This window comes from Fundulus heteroclitus, chromosome 9 (assembly GCF_011125445.2).
Source record: "Fundulus heteroclitus isolate FHET01 chromosome 9, MU-UCD_Fhet_4.1, whole genome shotgun sequence".
NCBI classification, from domain to species: Eukaryota; Metazoa; Chordata; class Actinopteri; order Cyprinodontiformes; family Fundulidae; genus Fundulus; species Fundulus heteroclitus.
The window spans coordinates 14776406-14803728 of NC_046369.1; the positions used below are offsets into that span (position 1 = coordinate 14776406).

At 40.5% G+C, this 27323-nt stretch overlaps 1 long non-coding RNA gene across 1 annotated transcript; it reads left to right on the forward strand.

Annotated features, from left to right (window-relative positions):
• The first annotated feature begins 74 nt into the window (after positions 1-74).
• LOC110369140 lies at positions 75-27323 on the forward strand. Its single transcript, XR_002428743.2, has 3 exons — positions 75-351; positions 13597-13774; positions 26556-27323. It is a non-coding gene; the product is annotated as an uncharacterized LOC110369140 (long non-coding RNA).

Genomic DNA, 27323 nt, shown 5'->3' on the forward strand with positions numbered 1-27323 from the left:
CTTCTATCCGGCTGGCCAATGGGCGCAGCGCTCCCCTGCTCACATGACGCCTGTTCCGTGCGCTCCCCCGTCCTTTCAGGCGCTCAATCCCGGCGAGTGCAGGCATCACTGAAGACCTGACGTCGGAGGAAATCGGACGTCCGCTCTTCGCGCTCCTCTCCCTGCAACCGATTGACCAGGCGTTAATCTTAGACAGAACTTTATCTGCTTCCAACGAGGCTGATAAAGCGCTCATGTCGGCGGAGGACGAACCGCTGGAAGAGACTTTTTTTTTTTTTGTGTGCGTGTGTGTCCATACGGGGGAAAGCCAGGCGGCGAGACAATAACACCCAGAAGTTATTGAAATGAATTGTAAGTGACGAGATATGATATTTTCCCCTTTTTTTCGGGTTGCTTTTGTTCGCAAAAGTAATGATTTGTAATCAACTTTATTTTCAAATGTATGTGTTGTTTCACTTTTGCACGGCATGCGTTCTGTTCGTTTTTTTTTCTTTCCGTTTTTTTTTTGTCCTCAAAAAGATAGATGTTCAAACATTTAAAAAAAACAACACACTATGTGCAAATATATCATGACAAATTTGACTTCGGTTAATGTTTGAGAAATATGAGTTTATTTGTTCCTGTCTTTGCTGCCGGCATTCTTTGTGTGCGTCTCTGTGAATGTCCTCATTGTGAATGTGTGCGCTGTCTCCGCGCAGCGCCATAGAATGAAATATAGATAAAAAGCACACAGTAAACCCGTTGACCCCAGTCAGGCAGGCGGGCGGGCGGGCAGGCTGTGCAGCCGGTCCACACGGCTCAATGAGGACAATTAAGGGGGGCCAACAGGAGAAATGGAGTACTTGAGGCGCACTGAAACAGGTCTGCCCTTCACTTGAGAACTGCCTGACAGAGATGAAGGTGGATTAAAATTCTTATATCAAGATTAAAAAAAAAACGTTTTTCCTCTAATTTCTTAAATAAAGTTCCTTAAATGTCAAATTTCAGTGAATTAGATTTCACCTTATGCACCTTATGGGGTCATGTCACTCAGTGAACCTTTTTATTGATTGGAAATTAGAGGGTGATGGGGGTCACACGGGGAGGGAGCGCAAAATTTATGTACACTGGAGTCCAAGTAAAAAAAAAAAAAAAAAAATAGGAGCCCTCTGATTTTTTTTTTCTTTTTTTTTTCTTTTTTTTTTTGCACCTACCACACCATCAGAAGGAAAGAGCAGGGGACCGGGGCCATTTGATGTTTTGAAAGGCTTCAGATGGCTTTAATTAGGACCTATAAAATCTGTCTGCCCCATTCTCTCAGGCAGCAGTCTGGAGAAGCAAGGGAGGGAGGGGAATGGGGCGAGAAGAGAGAAGGAGAAAAAGAAAAAAGAAAGAGAAAAGCAAACCCGACACAGAAATTCACTTCAGCGGAGCATCGTCTAATCAAATTTTTATAACCCTGCTCTTTTTTTTTTTTTTTCTTTTTGTCGCTCCCTCCCTTGACTCCCACCCTCTGTTCCTTGATGCTGGTGGTATGTAGGCAGTGCCTCTTATTCCCCCTCTTTGTCTGGGTGCTGTGTTATCTACTTTCACCCACCCCATCCTCCCACCCACCCTCCAACCTAACCATCGCCTACAGTATGCCGACCCGAGACACCTGAAGGCTAGACATAATGATCAAGAGAAGTTTCAGTCTGTCTGAAGTGCAGCCAGTTGTTTTTTAGGTTTTCATCTTCTCCTCCCACTTTTTTTTTTTTCTTTCCCCCGCTCCTGTTCTCCTGCTGGCCCGGCTTGCCCAGCCCGTCCCTCGCTCCTCGAGCCCAAATCAACACACGCAATGTTGTTTGTGAGTTTGTGTCTTTGCATGCACAAGGGTTGCTGCTTTGCTGCTGCCGCCGTGCAGCCTAGTATGGATGTTGGATGAATGTGGGTGACTCACAGAGCTGCAACAGACACATGCACAAACACACACACACATGAGGAAACATCAAAGACTTCTGCTGTCTTCTATTGTGTGTGTTTGTGTGTTTGTGTGTGTGTGTGTGTGTGTGTGTGACTGAGGAAGATTCTGTTTGTGTTCATCAGGCAAGCATCTACAAGAATGTAGTTTTTGGTGGTATGCTCTGTAGTTCCCTATACATCGTTTGCTCAATATCACTATTGTTACAAAAAATGTTTTCATGCTAACCGCTGCACTCTTTGATCCATGATGTTTTTTTTTATTTTTTTATCGTTTAAGTTCTTCCTCTTTGGGCGGCTTTAACTGTTGATACAGAATACGGTCCATAACCCACCAGAACGTCCTTAGTCAAGTCTTAGCTGAGTACTCCATCTCTTGAACAAAGACTGATTGATGGCGTAGAGAAGCCCTTCCGATGGCCCGCCCCGAGCGCAATTCTGTTGAGTAGTCATGGAAAAGACAACATTGCTTTGCCATCTCAGAAACACATGTAAATGTGGTTGAGAAGGGAGATGTGGAATATATCTCAGATATATAAATATAAGATGCATTTTTCTTCAAATGTGAATGAAAGATGATTGAAATTGTTCTAACGGGATAACCAGGTCTGACTTTCAGTGTCTTTGGGTTGGTAAAATTTGGATGTGACCTATGAGCTAAAAAAAAAGTCACATTTCCAACATGTTTTTTTGAGGCTAATAAGAACTGAGAACTGGCTATTAAAAGATGCCTTCAGACGTCCGCTGGCCATGTTGGAGGGAGTTGTCTTTAAGTTTAACGATTAAAGTCTTTTAGCACATGAGTCCTAAATACATACTATAAAATGATAAATTATTGGAATGTGAAGGTTCCAACCAGGCAGATACACGGTCCTTTCACAGATTTATCTTCAACAGCTTCTCCCACTTGAACATCTCTTTGTTTTCTCGATGCGGATTACGTCACGATTCTTACCGTTTAGCTATTATAGATATTAAGACAGCTTGGTTTGCAGAATATGATCCGCTGGATTCTGAAACCCAGAACAAATGTGGTCCATTTGTCACCAGTGTATTACTATTATTATTAACCTGCAGATAAGTCTTTATTTTGTCTCAACTAAGCGCTCCATCTCTTGAACAAAGACTGATTTGTGTCGCTGTGAGATGCATACAATGGCCCACCATCGATAAAATTGAATTCCACAGCTACAGAGAAGACATATCTTTTCGAACTAAATATTCACATTTGGTTAAAATTCACACTTGAAGATCTTTGATTTCTTGGTGCTTGTTGGTTGAGATTGTATATTTTTGTTTATGACGGCATAGCTCCGTTTTAAACTAGTTTACCTCACAGAAAATGGCTCGTAGGGGGCTTAAATGCTGATTTTTGAATATGGTGTGTAAAACGAACCATATTCAAAAAACATGTTACAGTTAAATACGCCTTCTCTTGAGCAAAGACTGAATCGTGTCACTGAAGCTCTCACAAAGCAACATTTTATTACACAGACATGGAAAAGATGATGCTCCATGTCAATATGCTAGGAGAACCACAGACATCCATGTGAAGACCCCAGTTGATGTCTGGATGTGATTAAGGTAATTGGCTGTGACTTAATGGTCTAACCAAGCTTGAATTTGAGCGTCCTTTTTTTTTTTTTTTTAGGCTAACAATTTTAAACATAAAAACATTCATAGTTCAAAGTTCAATAAAGACAAGGACTGCTCAAGCTAAAATAGTCATAAAGAAGATGTCCATATATGGGACATTTTTAAGTTGACCATTAAGGTTTTTGTGGCTTTTAAAAATAAAAATTTCTAAAAAGGCAAAGTAAATATATTCATCTTAAGATCAAAGTTGGCGAATGTGCTTTGGCAGATTTATCTCCAAAGCTTTTTCCCGTTAGACGCCTCCTTTGTTTTCACCTCTTTGTTAGTTTTGCATGACATCATTCCATTTCTGACGGGTTAGCTGGAGATTAAGCTAGTTTGCCTGGCAGAAAACGGCTGGTCGGGCTCTTTGTTAGACACCCGGTGAACAAGGAGATATTTTTAGCAAGCCACCAGTTGTTTTTCTCGAATGGTCCATTTTTGATAAACTTGTTTGTTTGAGGATTATCTCGGAACAGCTGGAGTGGGGTGGGTGTTCTGTGTGTATGTGTATGTGTGTGTGTGTGTGTGGGGGGGGGGGGGCCTCAACAACAACGTAATCTGCTCAAATGCGATGTTTTGAAGAACAAGTGTCTGTAAAAATCTGTCACTGAGCTCCAGTCGCAAACCTCGCTCTTGTTTTGTGTTTGTTTTCTGCAACTCTTCGCATCATCGCATCAAGGGGGCACGGGGCCTGTCTCTTCTTCTGCCACCACCCTCTCAAGGGGGAAGTAATAAAAAAGCTCAATGGGTGCAACAAGCTGTTCCTCCCTCCTAGACTTTGAGGCTCTCTACCTGGAGATGAATAGGAGGCCCCTCTGTATGGAAGGAGGTTTATTGAAGGTTGAAGATGGGGAGGATGTGTGGTGTAGCTTAGAGACCCTTTGCAGCGAAATCATCTAGTTGTGCCATTTTTCCGACATCACTTTCATTTGAACTTATTAAAATGATTTGATCACACAAAAGGTCTGTTTTCTTGTAACCACCACCCGGGGGGGGGGGGGGGGGGTAAAAAAAAGTAGTCTTCACAGCTTGATAATGCAACATCTATGGTAATAACGTTGACCAATCACAAAGCCGCAGATTAGGATTTTGGTAACCAGATTTATGCGTGAAGAAGAGAAGTCATGGTCAGGAATGTAAATGGTGGAGTCATTCAATTACAATCATGCCCTTTCCTGGGAAAAGTCCCCAGCCGTGAAGAGGTTAATTGTTTTTGAATCTCCATCCGAGGGGAGAAAATAGAGGAACAGGAGGGATAATTGAGCTGCTGATAGTTGAGTGGGTTATGGATTACTGTGCCTTTTTTTTTTTCCAAAAGGAGAAAAGAAAAGGAGGTGACCAGCAGAGGAAGGAGAGAAGGGGGGGGGGAGAAAAGGAAGGAAGGGGGCGTGAAAGACTCGCTTGTGCGATTTAGCCATCCGTCTGGCCTCCTTTTAGGAAGAGGGGAAAACGCTTACCGACCCTGTTTAGCCCACGAGGTGACTCTTGGCCCCTTCGCCTGCTCCTCCCTGCTCCAGGTGCAAGCCCTCACTGCTGGCAGCTCACACACAGAAACTCGCTGCGAGCCAATTCCTCACAAACACTGCAAACAGGGGAAAAGTACCGCATAAAAAAAAGCAGCTCCCATTCATATCTCCCCCCCCCCCCCCCCCCGCCCCCCCTCCCTTTAGCTTCATACTACCCTATTGTCTGGGGTTGAAGATCCAAACCTGCTTGTCGGGATGCGGTGAGTGCTGCCATAATATGTTTCCTCCAACCACGATGATGGATAACTGTCTTTAAAAGGGGAGTAAATGGGATTTTTACATGGTGTAATAATCACAGAAGTGTTAATCAGAGGGATGTCATGTATAATTACAACAGTGTTTGATATCGCCACAGAAAACTACCTCGGGCCATTAGCAAAAGTTTCCCGATGTTATTAATGGGCGTTAATAAGATTCAAGAAAGCCCAGATTGAATAAGCCCTTTGCATGGCCCACTGGTTAAAGCACTGTAAGGTTAATGAACCAATTTACATCCTTTTCTGCTGCCATCTGGGTGGAGTGACAAGGCAGATGCTTCCCCACGCTGCACTGCGCTGTTCAACATGGTGGAATGTGTCAAGTCCTCAGAGGTCAATGAGCACGTTTAGCGTTTGGCTTCTGGTCAGAAACATCCGAGAGGGAGCTGAAAATCAATTCTTCCAAACTGAGAGGAGGCCCTTACCAGACTGCGTTTTGTTTCTTGTCTCCATTTAACCATTTTTTTTCCCCAAGTGGATAAAAAGGAAGACTTGCTCAAAGTAGAAATGAACTCTCTAGCATGGATTGTACCCTGACCTCAGGAGCCTCAGATAATGCTGATCTTGACAGAGATGAGCCACAAAATATCACAATGCTTGAGACAGGGGAGGAGGAAAAAAAGAAAAGAAAAAAAAAAGAGGATTAGGATCCGTCAATCTCTCTGCCATCCTCGTCTGGGTGATCATGTTACCAGTGGAGCGTTTTGGAAGCAGAAGAACAAAATGAGGGATGTGGGCGATCAATAAAGCAGTGTGAAAGCGGAGGGATATACTTTAAAAAAAAAGGAAAGGCTGCGGTTGGCACGGCCAGGGTCTTGCCCCATTTGGTGGAATCAGATAAGGGGCTTTGGAGTAAAGGATGTTTAGCTCCAGGGCGGCTTGAATTTACGGATATCCCTTTCACTGGCACCCACTGCAGACTGATCTCATCAGCAAATGGGCAAAATCAAACTAAAATGAAATTCGGGGATCTATGCGGTGTCTTTTTTTTTAATACAGTACACGTGAAAGAGCAGCCGAATGATTGGACGAGTAAAATAAAACAGGGTGTATATAATCCCAGCATTGTGTAACATGGAGCCGTTTTTCTCTAAGCGCCGGGTTGGGTTGCCCCTCCGAGGAACGGCGGCTTACGCGTCAGCCGTCACTTTACGCGCTGTACGGAAAATAAAATCGGCCAAGGTTTTTGCGACGACAATGTGTCGGAGCCAGCGCGAGTGTTTGTCTCAGATTAGTTCTTTGTGCCACCAGAGAGGGAAAAGGCGAAGTGAAGCAGTGGGGGGCGATGGGGTGGGGGAACAATACAGCCCCAATCCCAGTTGAAAGAAATAATTTGCACAATTTTCTGAGAGCAGTATTTGTCCGGTTGGATGGTTCTATCAAAGCCCGGCAGCCACAGTGGAACGTGATTTTTAAATGACATGGTGAGCTACAAAGCTGGCGATATGTCGGGTTAGAGTCATTTCTCAGCTGAACGATCTCCAGGTGACTGCAGCTAACGTGTTCCCCTGTTTCTTTTCTTTTTTTTTCTTTTCTCAAAGACGACTAATTTTTACTGATGGTTGTGACACCAGCGCTGCCACAGCTTCTGTTCACAGGCTTAGCTTGTATAGCACTTGCTGGGTGGAGATGAAAAGACATTAGAGGAACATTTTATGCCTTTTGAATTCATCTGCAAACACGCAAATCAGAAGCTTTATGTGTCTTGTACTTCTTACGGGATTATCAACCTTGTTTTTCCCCTCGTTTCTATCCACTCTCTGCTCCTCGAAATTCTCCTACTTCTATCACGCAAGCTTAAATTGTCACATTGATGATTTTTAAGAGTGAGGGTGAAGATATATTAAGCGTGATTTTATAAGTTAAAATCTGTTCTCTTGCAGTTGGGATAAAAGGGGATTTGCCTCTGCGCACATCTGTTATCTTAAGTTCCAAAACCCCCTACAGTCTTTCATGGTGACTCACTTCTTTCCGAGCCATTTATGCTTGAAAACGTCCCGAGGATGAACAGCACGTTTTCTCGGGTTTTATCGTCAATGAGGGACCATTGGGCATAATGAAGTTTCTGTTTCCCAGCGTGAGTTTGGAAGGCTCATGATTACAAATGCTCCTCTCATTGTCTCTCATCATCTCTTCCCCTAATTGAAGACAATATAATGAGACAATGGGGTCTCGCTCATCATTCTGCATCAGCGGCGCTCTCCGTGGAACGTGCCGGTCGGTTGAAAAGCGGGGTTGGCGATACTGGGCGGGGCGTGCGAGCGTACGGACACTTGAACGAGCTTGAGCCTCGTTTAATATGGACCCAAGAATATGGACAATTAAAGTACGTCTCCCAGGGGGGCTGTTCATTTCTGGTCAGCTCCTCCACTTCATGGCCGCCTGCCCTTGTAAACACTCCTGGATGTGTCTGGGACATGGGTTTGGAGGGGAGGGGGCGGGGACTTGTTGGCGGGAAGATCTGCCTCTGGAGGGGCTGTCTCAGACGATTAGGACAGCTGAGAGAAGAGGGTCCCTCTGTGCCTGGCCCCCTTCACCTCCCTAATATGCTCTGAATAAGTCTACCTCCTCCCTGCGTTTGTTGTGGGGCTTTAGTGGGAGGTGGGGGGGGTGGATTATGTCTGGCTATGGTTTAGGAGTGTTTGTCATCTGCCCTCTTGAGGCCTACGTTGGCCCCCTTTGTCTGAATGTCAGGTCAACAATGTCAAAACACACAATGCGCCTATCCAATCAGAGCACCTTGGGTTAAGAAGCGACAGCAGGATTGCTTTGTAAATTCACTGGAATGTCTTCTAAAAGCCTTTTTCCTTGTTTCAATTTTTAACTCTATGTATTTTTGCACATTATTCCGTTCTACTCATTGTTTTTAATGGCCAGGGAGGCATCACATTTCCTATAACATTCCTTTTTTTTTTTTGCTCTTCAGTAAATTACATTTGAAATACACAAGAAACGTATTCTTAGAATATTGACACTGTATGATTTTTTTTTTTCCGATGAGTAAACAAAGGGCTTTTGATATGAGTCACTGAAAATCAACAAACTCGACGCAGTGTTGCGCTAATGCTCAGTTCTTATGAAAAGGAAAATCGATCAAAGAGGCAGAAGAGGTGCTCATCAATAATCCAAAATGATTTGCTGTCACATGTTCATAGCTAATGTATTTTTGCCAGTAGGAGATCCATCAAGCCTCTTAATAGTTTCTTTAATAAATCAGCTAAATGCACGTCTCAGCCTAACTTTGTTTTCAACCTGACAGAAATTATTGAAAAATAAATAAATTGTCTTCTAACTTACACTAATTTATTCTTCGTTGAATGAATAAAATAATGCACTAGGAAATGCAAGACTAGATGAAACTTTAATAGTCAGTTGGGGTTTATTCCGTATCATAGAGAAACAAAAATCTAATTAAAATAAATTGCTATTAGCCACTTTATACTGGTTAATATTCTTTTTCTAGGTGGCTACATATATTATCTGCACATCAAATTACTGGTCTCAGAGGAGTCTCTATATGGTTCTACACAGAGCAACTCTGTATGAAATTTGGAAGAAGGATTCATTCATCACCGCACAATGGCTAACAAAGAGGCCACTGAGTTCTGGCCAAGTATCACAAGTTATATTGAATGCACACAAAACGGTCTAGCAGCACACTCAGGAGGCAGAAAAACCTCTCAATGACTGATAACCGTTCTGCAAGATTTAGCTTCTGTGGGAGAAAATGACCTCGGTGGCTTTGCCATCAAGTCATTTAGGGCCCAAGGAAATTACACACATTCCTCTTTCCCAGTTACCAGAATAAACTTGAATGTAGAATGGCAAACGTTCTGTATGATTATGCTGAACTTCGTATAGTAACTGTATTATTTAGTAAACCATGCATATGTTGGTGTTGCATGTTTTTAAAAGAAATCAAAAGTTCAAAACTATAGGGACATTGAGATTTAAGTATGATTAATTAATGGCTTGCTTACATTTCCACAATAAAATGCAATGTAAGGCAGACTATTTTCTTTCTGTACTACTAACTGTGGTTTATTTTTTTGATAAAATTTATGAAAACTAGAATCACACATTCATTACAGGCATGGTTTGATACTGAGATTCTCACAGCATGATAACTTTGCGTAAAGGCCTCCTCACCTATCAGTGCATCCATGGAAATGCTCCCAGTTAGCTTAAAGAACTGCTTGCTTCACACACCACAGTACGTTTCCCTCCATTCAACAACTTCGGAACTCCAAATCCCAAGAACCAAACTAACTTTCATTGGAGGCCAGGCCTTCTGTACAGCTGTACCTCCAAAGGCTCTCCCAGAGAACCTCAGGGCGTCACAGACTGGCAAGTCCTTCAAGAAAGGACTAAAAAACCCTGCTGTAAAAAATATATTTTTACTTAATTTTAATCATTTCTGATTTTACACTTTTATTCCATTTTTTTTCTTTATAAACTTTTAATTGTAGCACTTTGAGATTGGCAAACAGATGTAAAGTGCATTAAAAATAAAATGTATTACTATTTTTGAGTAAATATAGGTCATCATAATATTTTAATAAAAAGGTACATTATCTAGTTGTTGCTTTTCTATTTTAAAAAAGAATAACTATTACTTTTGCCATTTTTAACAAATCTTGATCAAGTTCATAATGACTAATAGCATTTTTGGTTTTCAAAACATTAAACACCTGCTAAATTTAGCGGTATTAAACTGCTTATTTTGGCTGATGGAATGCTTTTTTACCGTAACAGAAGCAAACTTATGTTTGCTGGGTAATTAGTCAGGCTCTCTGCTCTGGTAGCCTGCCGACTTAACAGACAACTGCAGTTCTAAAGCAATGTTACTTTAACAACAGCGATAGGTGGCATTAATGCAGTCTCCAAAGCATGACTACTGTTCTTTTGCAACTCAGTGCTTCCAAACAGCCAACCCTGTCTTTCTTGTAAGCAGGGGGGAAGTTTTAAGAGCCTTAAAGGGGTAGCGTAACACTAAGTCACGTCAAAGTGGCTCTATAACTGTATTCCATTCCTCTGATCTGCTCTAGTTTATAAATCAAAACATTGTACTTAAATTATCTTTATCCCAAAAGCTGTTTTCTTTTTACATCTGCGCAATTAAAAGTAGCTAATTGTTTGGAATCACAAGACACACATATCTATGATTTATAGCATTCTCATCTTGGAATGTCTTAAATCGAAATGTTCCCAGTTTGTTGCTTAAATGAATGTAAAGATGAAACTGGGAGTGTGGTTAAACCTTCTCCAATATTGATATTTGTTGGGGTTGTAAAAGTTTAACTTAGAGAAGTTCTAATAAATTTCACTCTTTGCCACTTATTCCTGTCTTGTGTTTTTTTTTTTTTTTTTGTCACACCTTGCACAACTATAACTGGGATCCTGTTGTTCTAACAGTTCCAAAGTTTTTAAAGCACCCAAAAATACTTCAAAACACCAAATTACCAGAAGTCTTTCCCTTTTTTCCTCACATGAAAGGCAGAGTTTATTTAAGGTTTTGATGTGATTTTCACACGGCCTGACTGTACCCAAAGAGGTATAATAAACTTATAAATACTAAGATTTTCTCAGTAAGCCCTTTAAGACACTTTCTCTTTTTAGCTCAGGATTTACAAAAAGAGTTTGACTAACACACCAAGTGTTGTATGTGCGTTTGTAAGAACAGGTAATTACAGCTGTGTGTGTGTGTACTTGAAATCAAGGATAAAACTGAATGAAAGATGTTGATACTCAAGGCTTGTATCCCATTTGAAAAAGAGAAACAACTGGTGGAGCGTAGTTGCTGTAATTTAGTTTTTTTTTGTATTTGCGCTTTTTATTTATTTTCACGTTTATTGAAAATCTCAGTACCAGATGGTGGCAAAATTCTGTAAAAAAAGCATCTAAACAGAAAGGTAAAATCTAGCACTTTTTCTCTTTTTTTTTGAAGGCTCAAAGGCTTCAGGACAACACAAGTCTATTCAAATCATCAAATAGACAATAGTTACAAGAAGGAAAATACAACGCAGATGATCTGTGTGGGCAGGGAAGCCTCAAAGGTTTTGCATCATGTCTGCCACGTTCGACCTGGGGGCACTGGAGTCTACGTGGATGCAGAAACGCACACAGTTGGGAATGCGCGCCACCGTTTTTCCGTCATGGCACAGCAGGAGTCTGTCTTCATCTGTCCTATTGATTAATGAAGCAGGCGCAGCGGGTGTCGCATGCAGGCAGGAGTTTAGATCAAGGCGCGGAGCTGCAGACACACACACACACACACACACACACATGACATGTTCTTTCTGTCTTACAGCCTGAGCTCCACACACAGACAGCCATGACACATGCGTGTACATGGAATCTGAGAGACGTGGCTCGCCGTGTGTCACCGCTTACATATACTGCCTATCCTGGAGGTCAGAGTGAATTAACGTGACCCGCCACATACAACCCCACATAGCTGGGAACGTGTTTACAATAAACACGCCGTTTTGTAGATCAGTTATGGTTAACGATCCGATTTTCCTCCAAGCTGCCGTGGCGTTTGTGTGTTTTTAGCTAAAAAAAGGTGCCGCTCGACCTACGCCTGCGTCCGCCTCGCTATCAAACGAGACGTTCCCCAGAAACTACCACAGGAGCAGTATTTATGGTATTAGGGAGCTGGATTTGCAGCTCCTGGCTAACCTCAGCGGGCTACTGCCTGGTATTTTTTTTTTTTTTTTTTTTTTGCATAAATGAGAAATTATACGTTATGTACTCGCGGCTATTTTTACCAATTCCCCGTCAGAATATCTCGCACATTATTATTTAACCGTGAAAGCCAATGAGCAGAGCCGCTTTTCAAAGAGAAGAAATTAGTCTTGATATCCCCCCCCCCCCCCCACTTGTCTTTTCCATCTTTGCTTTAGAGTTTAAAATTAGCTTCACTGCCCAAACCAGCTGTGCTCCTTTGGAAATTACTTTCAGCGATGGTTAAATCTGGAGTCGAAGGGTTCACTGAGGGTGTGGTCACTTGAAACCCACCTTTTTTTTTTTTTTTTTCCTTTCACCACAAACGCTGCCTGAACTCGCACTCATCTAGGTCTGAATAAATAGCAGAAAAGTACAGAAAGAATGACAAAAATTGACTGTTAGACCCCTACTTATCCCCCGCTCCACCCCCACCGACCTTCCTCCACCTATATTTTTCCTCCTGGATCCCCCTCCCTTCCTCTCTCCTCTGGCGTTCCTGTTGAGGCATGCCTCCGTCCCCGCCAACCAGCATCACTCAGGGCAGGATGAGGGGGCAAGGAGAGAAAGGAGGGGAGGAGGACAGACAAAGGAGCACTGTTGCCTCCTTGTCCAAGGGTCGACACCAGACTGGAGGGGAGTGGTTAGAGGGGCGCAGGCGAGGAGAGAGTGTGACCGAAGAGGGTTTATCATTAAGAAAAAGAGATTGGAATGAATGGAAGGATAGCAGGGGTGTCTGCACTGCTCCCAGTAATAAAGAGGACAAGCGGTGCCAGTCATTTTTCCGCACTTGCAGCTGGCACGCTTTTTTTTTTTTTTTTTTTTTTTTTTTTTTTAGCAGTGCTAACACTTGGAGCGAGTGTGTGCGAGGGAGTGATAGAGGAGGGACATTGTTTTCTGGCTATTGTGCATTATTTGCTTAACCCTCGTGCTTTATCGGTGCAGCTGTATGCTACAAATGAGACGGCGAAAAGGAGGGTTTGTGTGCTCAATGGCGGCTGTCACAGCTGTTAGCAATTTCATCAGTGCACTGTAAGACGCACCCCCCCCCCCCCCCCCCCTCCTGCTCGCACGCTCGCAAAACAAACCGTGTCAATTATTTCGAAGCTGTTACAGCCATGAGAAAATTGCCCACACTGCGCATGTCAGCACCGTTTAGGCAAAGAGAAGAAGGCCGAAACGGACAGAGGAACAAGTCAAAACAGTTATGCAAACTATAAATGACACTTATGTAGTCATATGATGCGTAAATGTTTGCCTTTCATTAAATGACTGTTCTTTACCATAGACCGCCAATTAGTGTTTGCTGACATTAATTTTAGCTCCCCTTTTTTTTTTGTTTTGTAAGCAAAGATAGTGTTGATTTGTAATTTTGTATGCCATGCAGGAGAAAGGATTTGGACAAATGGAGCTTTAAATGTATGTTGTTGTTTTTATTATTTTATTTCTTCCAGTATTTCACTTAAAGAATCTTTTGGATCATTTCTTAATAATTTGTCATCCCCTTTTAGGTCCTCCTCTGAGTCAGGTCATGAAGGGAGCTGACACAAGAGGAAGAAGCTGAAGAGAAGAGTTGGCTCTCACCAAAGAGTCGAGAAGGAAAGCAGAACCCATCCCCCCATCATCATCATCATCATCATCATCATCACCAACAACTAAATTAGTGAGGTGCGAGACGAATATGACAAGGTGAGAACTTAGTTTGTGCCTTGTTCCACAGAATCTCTCTCCACTGTCCTTTTCCACCTGGTTGCCTGAGTCAGGTGTTCACCAGGGGTAGGTTTGATGTTTGCATGCTTGCATGTTTCTGTTTAAGCTCTGAACTGAGCCTGTCTTGGTTTGTGTGTCCCTTGTGGTTTTCTTTCAAGAAACAAATTGAATTTTCCGACCTATGTTAATCCACATTTCCACATTTAGTTTATTTTTTTTTAACTTTTTTGTAACTTTCCTTAAACACTTTTCCTTTGGTGTGTTTCCCAAAGCATTTTACAAACCGGCACATGCAATATAAAGAAAATTAAAAAGGGTAATTTGCAACGTATAATTAGCTATTCCATAACACTATAATGCTTGCGAGCAAGTAGGTGTGATTTTTGTGATTAGTCTAGGGGAGACCTTATTTGGTTCTGAGCAGCTGCAGCTGAATGTCAATCAACTTTTGCCTATGCTGGGGTTTTTCATATTAAATAAGGCTGCACAATTTTAGGGAAAAATATAATTGCAGTAATTCTGTCTAAAGATCCAATGACTAAATGCTATCTGTTTCAATTAACTTATGTCACTTTTTTTCCATCTTAAATGATCAAGATGTCCAACGTTTCCCTGGGAGCTTTAGCATCTCAGCCAATGAACTTTACATCATCTGTGGCCATTAAGGGCAGTGGAAGCCCATTAGCCTTACCAAAGCTGCAAAAGCATATGTCATCTAAACTATAATAGCCCAGCACATAATTCATCTTAACAGTACTATCTAATGTGGATATGAGACAGTAATATCATGATGATTGGTATTTGAAATATTGTCATGTTGTTATTGTGAAATTGAACTGATGTACAGGCGACTGAAAGAAAATAATATGACAACCTTTTTCTACATCACCCTGAACTTCCAGAGAGCATGGACGGAGAAATCAATACTGATTGCTTTTCCATTTGCAACATTTTTTTACCTTTTTCACCCACCCTTTGATCATCGATATAGCAAGTTGTGGCACAAAGAGATAAGTTTAAATGATTTTATAAAAAACACAAGCATTTTTGTTTAATGTGTCACAGGACAAAGAGCTATTTGAAGCAGTAAGGTAGCAGGACATCATAAATCTTGCAACGTCTACAGAAGATTTACTCACTTGTATACAAAAACCGCTTATAAACTGAGATTTTTTGTTTAAGCCACTATTGAATTGAACATCCATATCGTGCAAAAAAAAAATCATATCCAGCTATGTAAAAACAACAAAAAAAGCTTCCCAAAGTGGAAAATTCTAAAAACACAATTTGTGGTACAATGCGGACCGCAAATCTAGACATTTGTAAAAGCAATTGTAGAAGCTAAAAAGCCCTGAGCTAGAAGCCACGGCAAAAGTACGTGTTCACAAATCTGTCTCACTTTGTGCTGACTCCTTTGTGTTAAACTTCAAATGAAAGCAAAAAAAAAAACTAGGTAAATAAAGTAAGTCTTAGATTTAAATTGCCTTTTTTACTCTCAACAGTTACCCTGAGAATTTGGCTGAATGCAAAATCAGATATAGGGAATGCTCCCCCCTCCTTCCCTTATATAACCAAAGTTATGAGCTGAGTTTAAGTCGAGCAGCAGAACGCAACCTTTAAGAAAGCTGTGGAGGTGGAGACTAATTTACATATTCATACATCCACACATTATAAATGAGGTGAAGGTGTTGAAGTACATCTAAGCCGTTTTTAGTCATGAGGGGATTATTTCCGTTCGCAAAAACTGTAGATAAGGAATTTAGGGGAACAGGAATATATGTAATTTTTTTCCAGTGGGTTAATCAATGCCAGGAGATTAATTTTAAATCCGCACTGACAGAAAATTCCATTGAAATTATAAAATCCTTCTATTTGAAGTGGCCCATGGTCATGGATACTTAATTAAGAAGGTAGCAAAAAAAAAAAAAAAAAGTTTTTCTGTAAGGAAACATCTTAATCAGGTGTCATTTTTATCCTTAATGATGTAACCCGCTGCATGTGAACTCCACCTGTGTGATCACAGAATCCATTTCACCGTAGTTAGACGTTTTCTTCCAACCACCATTAGAGTATGAAAAGCCTAACAATGCTGGGATGTAGAGAAGGAGAAATAAATCATTACCTTGGAGAACGGCATACCCACAAGGCAAAACATTGGAATGAACCTGAGAGAGGAGACACCTTATTGTCTTAACTGTGTTTCAGCGGTTCTCAAAGTGAGCGCCGTCTCGGTGAGTAATCTTCTCACTTTCTGTGTGAAGCTGAAAGCAGCAGTAAATCATTTTCCTCCATGCAGGCATGCTCAGAATGGCCACCAGCGTTCACAGATAGGGGGGGGGTGGTTAAAGAGGGGATTCAGCAAGAGGCAAAAGACAATGTTGTTTTTCTCAGTACTTGTCATCCTCCCTTCAGATGAAACCCTCTTCCACCTCAGCCTTCCACCCAGAGGTTACAACAGCAATGATGGGATTTTTCTTCAAAGCTTTTCATAGGGGTTTTAGTTTTTAATCCATCTATTCTTCTCCACTTCCCTCTTGAGTTTTTTTTTTTTTTCTAAAAGTATACATACTAGTTAAACCTTTGTTATTTTAGAATTAATTTATCTTTAGCAAGTACAAAACATATTTTTTCTGACCTTTTTCCAACACAACTTAGACATTGTATGCGCGTTCTCCGTGTCGTACTCATCCACCACGCACGTCAGCTTTTCAGCTGCAGGTATTACATCACCAACCTTCGATCTGAACTGCAGCTCACATTCACGTTCAGCGAATTCAATTCCACATTCGGTCCGTTTCATTTCAGGTTAACACATTTCATTTTAAACCAGTGTAGACGAACCAAGCTCTCTCTTCTCTCTCTTGCACTTATGTGTTACAGTGTGTCTAAACTGATTTTATGGTCTCTTCAATTTTTTTTGTTGTTTGTTTTGTTTCGTATATATCCAACTAGCATTCATTTCTATTAATATACTTGTATTAATGTATGCCTTTCATGACAATGGACTCAAAAAGTGGCATGTCTTTCTTTTTTTTTCAAAAGCAGGGGAAAAAAAACAGAACAAATAAAAACGGGAGATGATGAAATGGTTTGGAAGGGTTATGGGAAGTTGAGCTTTGGTTGTGTCTGTCTAAATCATACGAGCAAGACAAGAAAAAATATTGTTACAGAAAAGTGGTTGAGAACTCCTTGGAGGAAAAAAATTCTTTCTTTCATCGTTCTTTAGATGGATGTGCCATCTATCAACGACCTGGGATTAGTGGAGACCTAAATTGTAATGTGATAAGCAATCCCATTGTTTTAGGGACCTGTCAAAGGGTGCGTAAGTTGTTTTGGGAAGAATGGAAGGATAAAGGTGGAGGATGTAAGAAAGTATTCAGACATGCTACTGCCTTTTTCTCTTTGCCTTCTTCCCACCCTCCCCCCCTCCCTCTGAAGTCGTGATGTGTTTCAGCCGCAGAGGAGTCTTTCCAAGCTAGCTTTGACTGAAAAAGTAGCTCGGATCTCTATTTGTGTCCATACGAATAAAGAGAGACAAGGTTAGAAAACGCTCAAGCCGCAGTGTGTGACAAGATTTCATTTTACCGATGTACACGTACGGGAAGATGACAGGCAAATGAGTCGCTTTGTCATGTCATATCGATTCAGTGGAGGATTTTGGAGGGACACAGCAGGTAATCGTTGGTTTCATGCTAGCGCAAAAAAAAAAAAAAAAAAAAAAGCAAATGGTGCACAATGGTCATGGCCAAGACAGCTGGTGAGCAAGCATGAAAACTTAAAAGACAAGTGGAAGACTAGATGACATTTGTGTTTGCACAAAGACCTATAACGGTGTCTGATGCCACTGCGGTTTGAAACCGGAGGTATCACTGAAAGGTTCTCAGAAAGGGGGCATAACTGATTTTGCAGACAAGAATTTACAGTGTAGGGATTCAACAACAACAACAACAACAGAGGGAGAAATGTAGGCCACTAAGTTTCCAAGTTAGCTTTCGAGATAATTGAAAGACTGAATGGATAATGTGGAACCAGTAAATCTAGAAGTGTTGAGGGTGCGTGCAGTGGAGTCTCCAATGTCTTTATAAGATCATAAAAGCAATGCACTTCCTGGCCTCTCTCTAATTGCTGTGAGGAAAGGGATGGGGGAGTCGCAACGCTGTGTGGCTACTAAATGAAGCTTCCAACTCCTTGGTGCACGGCTTATATGGGGTGGTTCATTATTTACAACCACGTCGGTAAAATTCGACACAGAGGGAGAGCAGTTCGCATTGGAATATTTTAGGCTAAGAAACGAGATGGAAAGGAATTGTTGTAATGTTAGCGGTAAAGCTGAATGAAAAGAGACAAAGGCTTATCCGCGAGGTAACATCCAAGCCCTGTCTATGCAGTTTTCAACAAAAGCAAAGTTAGACTGTAGATAGAGCGAGATGTTTTACTGAGTCAGCAGGAAAATGACTCAGCTTCCCCAAGGAGGAGGGAGGGGGGGTGGGCTTTACACTGAAAATGTGGGAAGCAACATTTGACACCATTGGAAAAGAAGACATTTTCATGAACCGAGCCTCAACATCCAACACACAAACACCACAAGGATGAACATAGCCTTCAAATATGAAAAAATAAGTTGTTTCTTCTATTTCTTCGTACACAAATGCAAACACTTTAGATTTGTCCCCCCCACTCCCCTCCCCAAAAAAAATATATATACAAGAAATGGTTTGTATGCCGACAAACTTGGACAAACCATAATTGGTAAAATGGGTAGTGACAGAATCAGCTCATCAGGCTGGAAATGTTCCATTCATGTCTGCTGGCAGATGTCATGGATCTAAGGATTAACACGATTAACACGACAGAAAAAGCTTTGGGAACGTTGTTGGCATAGAGATACAAATCACAAAATTCCAACCAAGAAGAATATTTGTGTCTGTTATGGTCCTAGAATACTCTTTTTATAGTGTCACCGAAAATACTTTCAAAACATGCTTCTAGCGCTTTCGTGTTGTTTTCCCCTCTCCATTCTACCCACTCCTGGTGACATTGTGATTTTGTTTTGCTAAATGTAAATTCTGGCTTCTTAATCTCCATCTTTTGTCAGCGACTTATGAGGTTTTGAGCTGTGGCTCTAACTTTTTCTTATTTTGTTGATGAGCACACAGGGCTCTGGGGCTTATTGTAACCGACCTAGCCGCACTATAGGAGCCATATAAGAGTTGCTGGTTTTTTTTTTTGTACCCAGTTTTATCTGTGGGTGAACAAATGAAAGAGGAGTCAAAGGCAGCCCCCTAAGCTTTTCATAATGCGTCCCAAGAGGAGACAAAGGCCTGCATTCACTGCTGGGTGTCGATAAGACCTATCATTAGCCTGCCATAGGAGGTATTACTGGCACACACAAACACGTTTATACACACACATACACAAGAGTGCAGTAGGTACTTATTCTGGTCCTCTGTTCTCTTTTCTACATACACACACACACACACACACACACACATAAAATATCCTTGTGCATGCCAGAAGTAAAAGAGGCAGACATGCTCTACTCGAATCGAATAAAAGCCGAGGAGTGGACCCCCCGCTGTTCTCCCATTACAGCCGAATTCTCTCTGCCTCGTATGGTGGGAACGTCCAGGCCCGGCTGTAGTCTATGCATACATTTCATCTCCTTCATGTACAGCAGCAACTTTGAAGAGTCATTAAGCAGTTATTGATAAGAAATGGAGTTCTTAAAAAAAAAATTAAAAGGAAGTGTTTGTGACTTTATAAAAATAACCTACATAACACCAACCAGCTTGTGTCTTTGCCCGTTTGTGCCACCACTTGGTAACCAAATGTCCCAAGTTACTTTCAATTTTGTGGCTGTAAACAAACACTCCTTGTTATGTGCAAATGTACTGTGCAGGATTATCATTTCAATTACCTCATGGTTTTATTTTTATTTATTTATTGACATATATATATATATATATATATATATATATATATATATATATATATATATATATATATATATATATATATATATATATATATATATATATATATATATGATCACACATACTATGTTATTTAGATGTAGATCCCATTTCCATTGATTGTGGGTCTGATTGCCATTTGGACTTTTGTTTTGAAATATGAAAGATGACCCCTAATGACACTAAACTGAAGGGAGTATTATTTTAGTCCTGCTGCTACACGTTTTGGAGTAATACAACCACATTTTCACACACTAATCTGTGGCTAGACTATAGATCATTACTTAAACATTACTAGAATTCATCCTTTGTCAATGAGGGTAGAAAACATCCTCGTGGTCGGTATAAAAAACCTGCAAACAAGTCTCAAGAAGATCTAAATGACAAAGAAGTGATTTAAACAGTTCCCTTTAAAACCTAATTTAAGAGCCACTGACTTATTTCTTTTGGAGTTGAGTTTAACTTTAATAAGCAGTTTTGTAAAAAAACAAAAAGAAAACACATTTCTAAAGAGTTACTAGTGTCTTGTATTAGATACACTGTATTTAAACATTCGTCCATTTTTTTTTATACTTGTGCATCCATCCGGGGTGCCTATCTCCAGCAGCTAATGGGTGAGAGGTGGGGTATTCCCTGCACTAAAACCAGTCTATCACAGGTATTTACACTTATAAAAATTCATTGAAAAAAGAAAAAAGAAAAAACAACAATAGAATAAGGCTCAGCATTTAGACACAACAGAAAACTGTAGGATGAAACTTTTAAAGAAGACAATGCCATTTTTGAGCAAGTGAGCCACTCCCAGCCATCTGTTCTTGAACATACGTCGTGAACAACGCATCAAAACCGACATGCACATTTTGTTAATTCTATAGCCTAATCTGAAAAGAGATTTTATTTTTTAAAGAAAAAGATACTATAAAGGTGCCATCTTTTGTTTCTGGATTTTGGCCGTCACACCCCGCCCCTCCCCCCCATAGAATGTAGAGGAATTCGTATCCAAACATGGACCTTAATATTTATTTAGATAAGTTTAGTGTGCTTAGTTTGTGGAGAACTGAGTCAGACCTGCTCTTAGAAAATACAACTTGACCACAATTATAGTCAAATACAAGACCCAACCCTTGTTTGTTCTTGTAACATAATTATTTATGTTCAGTTATTCTAAAGACTGAGTCAGTCTAGTGGTTCACATTTGACGTATCAGCTGTACTGTTTCAGCTGTACTGTTTACATTTCCAGATAAAGCAAAAAAAAGATATACATTTTTTTTAAAGTAAATATTATCAGACACTGTTCATACATGTGTTTAGTACCCAACAACAGTCAGTTGCATTTGTGGTGCTTTGTAAAAAGATTTTATTTAGCACGCCTGTATTAAAGGCTTTTCCTATTATTAATGGTCATCAACAGGTAGTCTTTATTACAGTGGTAATACCAAAACGTATGTGTCAAGATTTCTCCCAAACCTTTTTACTCATAAAACACACATTGTGTGTTTGTGTTTGTGTTAACATCCCAGCCCATCTGTTATCCTGTGTGCTGTAAAGTGGGTCTAGTAAGCAAAGTGACCCAGCAGTCCAGATGATGCCAACCAAGTGGTTAAACGAAAGAAAAGGCAAATGGAAACAGTCTGCTATCCTGATGATGGAACTCCTTGTTTACAGTAATAATACCAATGTCTCAGAGTTAATGGGCTATTGACTTATTGATGATTGCATGCAACACATATTGCATTTACTTAACAAGACAGGAGTGAAATTAGATGGGGAAGAAGAGTTGTGTTTGTGTGTCTTGTCGAATCGTGGTTGTGGGTGGGAAGGAGCTGCTAAGACAGCGCCGCTGTCTAGATCCTAAGTAGATGATGGACCGTAGCTCGTATTCCCATTCCCTCTCATTAACTTGGCCCCCTGAGAACATATGAGGTTACTTACCTTCCTTTGCTCCCTGCCTAACGCCAAGAGTCAGATCAGGGTCATTAGCCTCGCTACTTGGAACAAATGGCTTTAGATAGCATCTCAGCCAAACTACAAGAAGAAGAGATTAACCCCTTGATCCCCTTATTGCGTTTTAAAAATGTCTTTTTAAAGGTAGTAGTATATCTCAATGGTTTATTTTTTTTTATTCTTAGCATTGTTGGGTGTTAAATTGGCATTTGGTCGTAATGAACTTTCACAGCAGTCCCTTTTTTTTTTTTTTTTAGCCTTGGAATCTTGCTGCATTTCAGCAAAACATCGCAGCTGTGTGTGCAAAGACAAAAACCACAGAGGGACAAGTGGGCAGCGGATCAAAGAGCGAGGAGGATTTGTCTGGCAGATAGTCACCGAGGTCCTGCCTGGTTAGACTCTCTCTCCTGCTGTTTCTTCGTGGGCCTTTTCATGTCTGGCCGGGCTCAACCCAAAACAGTTGCCCCCCCTCGCATTCCCAACACGAAAATTATCATCGCAGGCAGGAACGGGTCAGTCAAAACAGCGTCCCCTTTCAGCAGCTGTTTTTCTAATGAGACTCATGTTTGGATCCACATGCACAAGCTGTCATGTCTTTCCTCCTGCTAATTAAGTGGCAAGCATTTCACAGGTGTCTATTGTAGTGAGCTGTCGACCCTTTACTTTAACTTTCTTGATTCATTTTGCTGCAGCCACCTGAAGTCCTGGACACGTCTCGTTTTAAAAAGATAATAATAATAAGCCAATGCTACACTTGTTTGTTTTTTCATCCAAAGTCAGCGTGATGACCATACAGTTCTTTCCATAAAGTTCTTTCCATAAAGCTTTGTGATGAGGTTTGTGGCCTATCGGTGGAGGGGTGGCTCAGATGTCTGCTTGGCGCTGGAAGTCACGCCCAGAAGATGGATATAATTAAGACTAGAGCGTTTCTTTGGGGAGGGTGTTTGGGTAACGTCTCTGGGTGGTCTAGCTCTACATGTCTGTGCTAGTTTTATTGGAAACAGGCACAACATGGTAAGAGCACATACGCACTGACAAAGCAGATTAGCAACGCAGTGTGACGTGAACGTAACCCCGACCAACAGCCGTGCCGTACGTTTCCTGCTCCCCTGCCCCGCTCCGATTGGGTGGACGCAGTGCGGCAGAGCTGATCAAAGCAGGGCCTGACATTCATAGACTTAAACAGGGGACGCTTTGCTTTACTAAGAACAACTGTGAATGTGCACCCATTCTGCGTTTCGTCACGTAGCTAACTTTCGCCTCCATCCAAACCCGTGTTTAGCTTCTGAATAGATGCCAGATGGTCAAAAACCGAAGGGTTGCACTTATGCGTTAACTTGCCATAAAAATCAGAAATGCTTCTCTGGTCTTTGGCATGCATTTATGATCTCAAAGCATTCCCATAGCCAAGAGAGGCTGTGACAAAATGTCAGCATTTTTCTGTCAACATCTCACATATTGTACATTTCAAACCTGGGTGGCCTGTTAGAAGAGGAACTCTTAAATCATCCTGTGTTTTTCTCCACTCACTGAAACCACTATGGACCACATTCACTTTTAAGTGAAACAGGACAAAAACGACACTCGGGTCAATGGAAGGTTTAAGTATCTTGTGGCTGCGTGCCTCCATATTATTATTTCTTGTGAAAGCAAAAATCCAACATTATACCTGAATGCAAACATTAACTTTAGAAGGAAACCATTAGACGCATAATAAAGCTTCTTAATAGTGCAGTTTGAAAAGTTGCAATGCATTGATTACCTTCTAATAATTACATTTTGGCACATGGACTTTATAGTAAAATGGAATGCTGGTAAGTCCCAAAACAGGATCTTTACCAGCAATCCTGATCCATGGGGTTTCCTCTTTAACAAAAAAACACTTCTTGTGTTCCATAAAATGCTCAAGTATCTCAATTTGCAGTTGTTTTTCCCCATTAAAGTCTATTGGCCTCCTTGGCCAGTAGGGTAAACATGGATTTTTATGGTTGCATTTTATTTTGCAAACACTTGGGTGGTCCCATTCGTTTAAATGTACTAAGGGGTTTACATTGGTTAGCATACTGGGGCTTTAATGATGGCAGTACACTTTTTCTGTTCTCAGCAGGCACCGAGACTGAAAGATGGAACAGTAGGAGACAGAAGGGGAAAAGAGAGAGAGAGAGAGAGAGCTTGGTGAGAAATGATGCAGGAAGTTGCTAGAAAATGCAGCAACATGCCATAAAAAAGAGGCATGCCTGTAGGATTCACCACTTCCCACTTAACGAAATAGGAAATGTAAATGAAAAAATTCTGTTACTGGCAGATTCCAGTAGTTTGACATTCTCTTGTTACTATAACATCGAGCTATTGCATTTTGGGGTTTACACAAAAAATATAACAAACGTGTACATAACAACTGATTTGATTGATAACTAAAAGCAACATATTTTGATGTTGCTAAAATAGATTTTAATCATATAATACTACTATTTTTAGAATATTTGTTTATTTTGATCCATAAACTTCATCAAAAATAATGAATAACCTGCGTAGTTTAGTAATAGTTATCCAAGTGTGTAATAAACAAACTACAAAATACTTCAAGTATACCAGGTTTGTATTACAGTATAAGAGAAAAAATATCTGCTCCTTTAAATGTTGCAGTCAGCTGCTTACTTTGCAGACTCTCTGCTTGTAGCTTGCCAAGTAAACATCTAAAATGGTCCCTTTAATAAAGGGCACATTGCTTTCCACACCATGAATTGCCAATGTTTTTTGTAATGTTACCAAAAATATTTCTGAACAGAAGTATTTGTCATTCTTGTAAGCAGAAAAGGTGCAGTATTATTTGTTCAGCCAGCGGATTGGCAGTGTGCAACAACAGGTTAGGGTGAAATGCAGCTCTGCTTCAAAACTGTAACGTTTTAAAACTTTAAAATCCTTTTTTTTTTTTGATACATGTAACCACACTGTACTGGACCTGAGATGCTTTTTTTTTATTTGTATTGTGAACTGAGGACGGACGTTCTTAGCATAAAAGATCTAATTTCTCCTTTGTCTGAAGCGAGCAGTTTTCCTGTGCTGCCTTCTTTCCCTGTATTTAACATCAAAGGAAAGTATGAGCAATTTTTTTTTGTACGGTCAAGGTCAATCATTGTTCCCTCCTGAGAATGTAGATCCGGCAGAGTAACCATGTTTCCATGGTGCGTCTGTTTCAGCAAGCCATCCTTTTTAGTCAGATATTTGATGAATTTGAAATTATTGTATGCTTTTTTTTTCTTTCTTTCTAAGTTAGATTTTTCGTTGTATTATAGTTATAATTACCTTGAAATTTCCAGCCCATTACAGCTGTGGTTTTAGTCTGCAAAGTGTTTTTTTCTTTTTCTTTTCTTAATAAAAACTAATAAGACTAATATGAGGGTAAGTATTGTTCCATAATTCTGTTCATTTTGAAACAGTGGTGTTTATAGAAAAAAGAAAAAGTGGTATACTTAGTGTGCTTAAAAATGATAGTATAACTTAAACATATATATTTAGTAACTTGCCATATTTGATTTTGACCACTTGCTATGTTTTTTTTGTTTTGTTTTTTTTTTTTTTTTGCCAAAATGATTCAAAGCCAGAAAAGATGGACGCTAAAAATGATTGACTACTTAAAACTACAAGCAGTGGGGCACCTGCAGAAATCATTAATTCAGCTAAAGCAGCTTCAAAGAAGCACGGATGAATATGACTTCCATGGGAACTGTGATGTTCTTTACTGACCGCAAATAAACAGTCAGTTTTCAGAATGCACTGCACCGTGCTTGTTATCCATAACAGAAGTGAATGAAAGAAAAGCGTCAGGATATGATGCAACTAGAAAAAAACAGAAAATATAAATCAATGGTATTTTTTTTTTTTAGTTTCCAAAAGAAAAGAGAACATTGGATAATTACTAATAAAAAGACGTAATTTTTTGGTAGTATAACAAGAAATATAACTTTTTTAAACATATGCTTTAAAATGGATCAATAAACCCAGAAAATATATTCTATATAGTGTAGTTGTTTCATTCTTCCTTGCTAGTCTGGACAGCTGCAGACTTTAGACTCAAATTCTTTTTGATACTTTATTCTGTCTCAACGCTCATTCTCTTTCGGCCTCTTCCTGCTGTTTCTGCGTCAGGCGTGACGTTATAGTATATAATGCTTTACAGCCACTGGCCACATAATCCAGAAATTCTTCAGTTTGCGTAGAGTACCACATAAAAAGCGCACAGTTTCCACAGCAGCTCTGTTATAGGAGATAAAAACGGCCACTTCAATGTGCAACTTGTAGTGTTTTTTTTTTTTTTTTTTTTTTTTATCAAGGTCTTGTATTAAACAGCCTCCAAAGATACTCATTTCATGTTTCTGAGAGTGGGGCTCTTTTGTTGCTAAATCAGAGGTTAATGTACACAGACAGCATCTCCTCCTCTGGGCTCCCTAGGACCACCCAGGGTGTTGCGAGAATTTGGTCGGATTCAGAGTGGGCTTTTTGCACAAATAAAGTCATGCGAGCTCTTTAGCAGAGTTGAAGCAAATATAGTTTGCACATCAGCTGTTGTTGAATAATTTAAACCCGAATTTTAAAACAGCTTTAACCACTAGCTTTAACACACACGCGTCGAACGCAGTGTGCTAATTGGAATCAGCTCCCTGTTAGCATCTTGTCTTTTTTTTTTGAGTGCACGTGCATGCGCCTCTTTCCACCGTTTGTGCACGCACCATGATGAATCTGCGTGCATAACATTTTAATAACATGCTTTAACCAGACGACACCTTGAATTTACCCTGTACTGTTTTTTTTTTCTCTCTCCTCTGTTTGTTTTCTGCCCAGGTCCAGACATGAAAGAGGCACGCAAGCATCCACATGAACCCAGTGCAATGGCACCTAGAGGCTGTCTGCGGTCTACCTCCTTGCTACACACACACACACACTCTCACACACACACACACTTGCGGACAAAGCCTGTTACAGTAAGGTTTAAAAGACCACCGAGTCAGGATGATAGTAATAGCTGGAATTTTGTAAAACACATTTATCAGATGTCAAATTTATAGAAAAAAAAGGACTAATAGTAAGATGTAGTAAAAACAAGCTAGAACAGTATTGCCTTTTGTTTAAATCAAATCTCTATTTTTGAGCCTAGATGTTTCAAGGCTATTTAAAATATGTCATAGTGCGTTAACGTTTGTGCGTGTGCATGCTTCGGGGGAAGCCAACATCCATTTTTATCCCTCTTATTTCATACCATCAAGACCTATTCATACAAGTTTAACAGCCCCACCACACATCCCACAACACCTCCGTAACCGACCTGCATAACCCACCCAGCGCCCCTCCCAGGCTTCCCAGCATCCTGCCGAGCGCACCCTCCAAAATAAATCCTTCAAGCCGAAATTACAGTGCGGCACTGTGGGAAACCCTTCCCTCTTTTTGTATCATTGCATTTTCCCCTCCTCCCGTCTTATCTGCCCCTCGTTTGACTTTGCTTGATTCCAAACGCAGCTTATTTTATCCTAAATTAGACTGTCGTACAGCTGCCCACACTAATTTCAATCTGTAGCTACAGCTAAGTTTAGAAGGTATGAATATAGCCTTTTT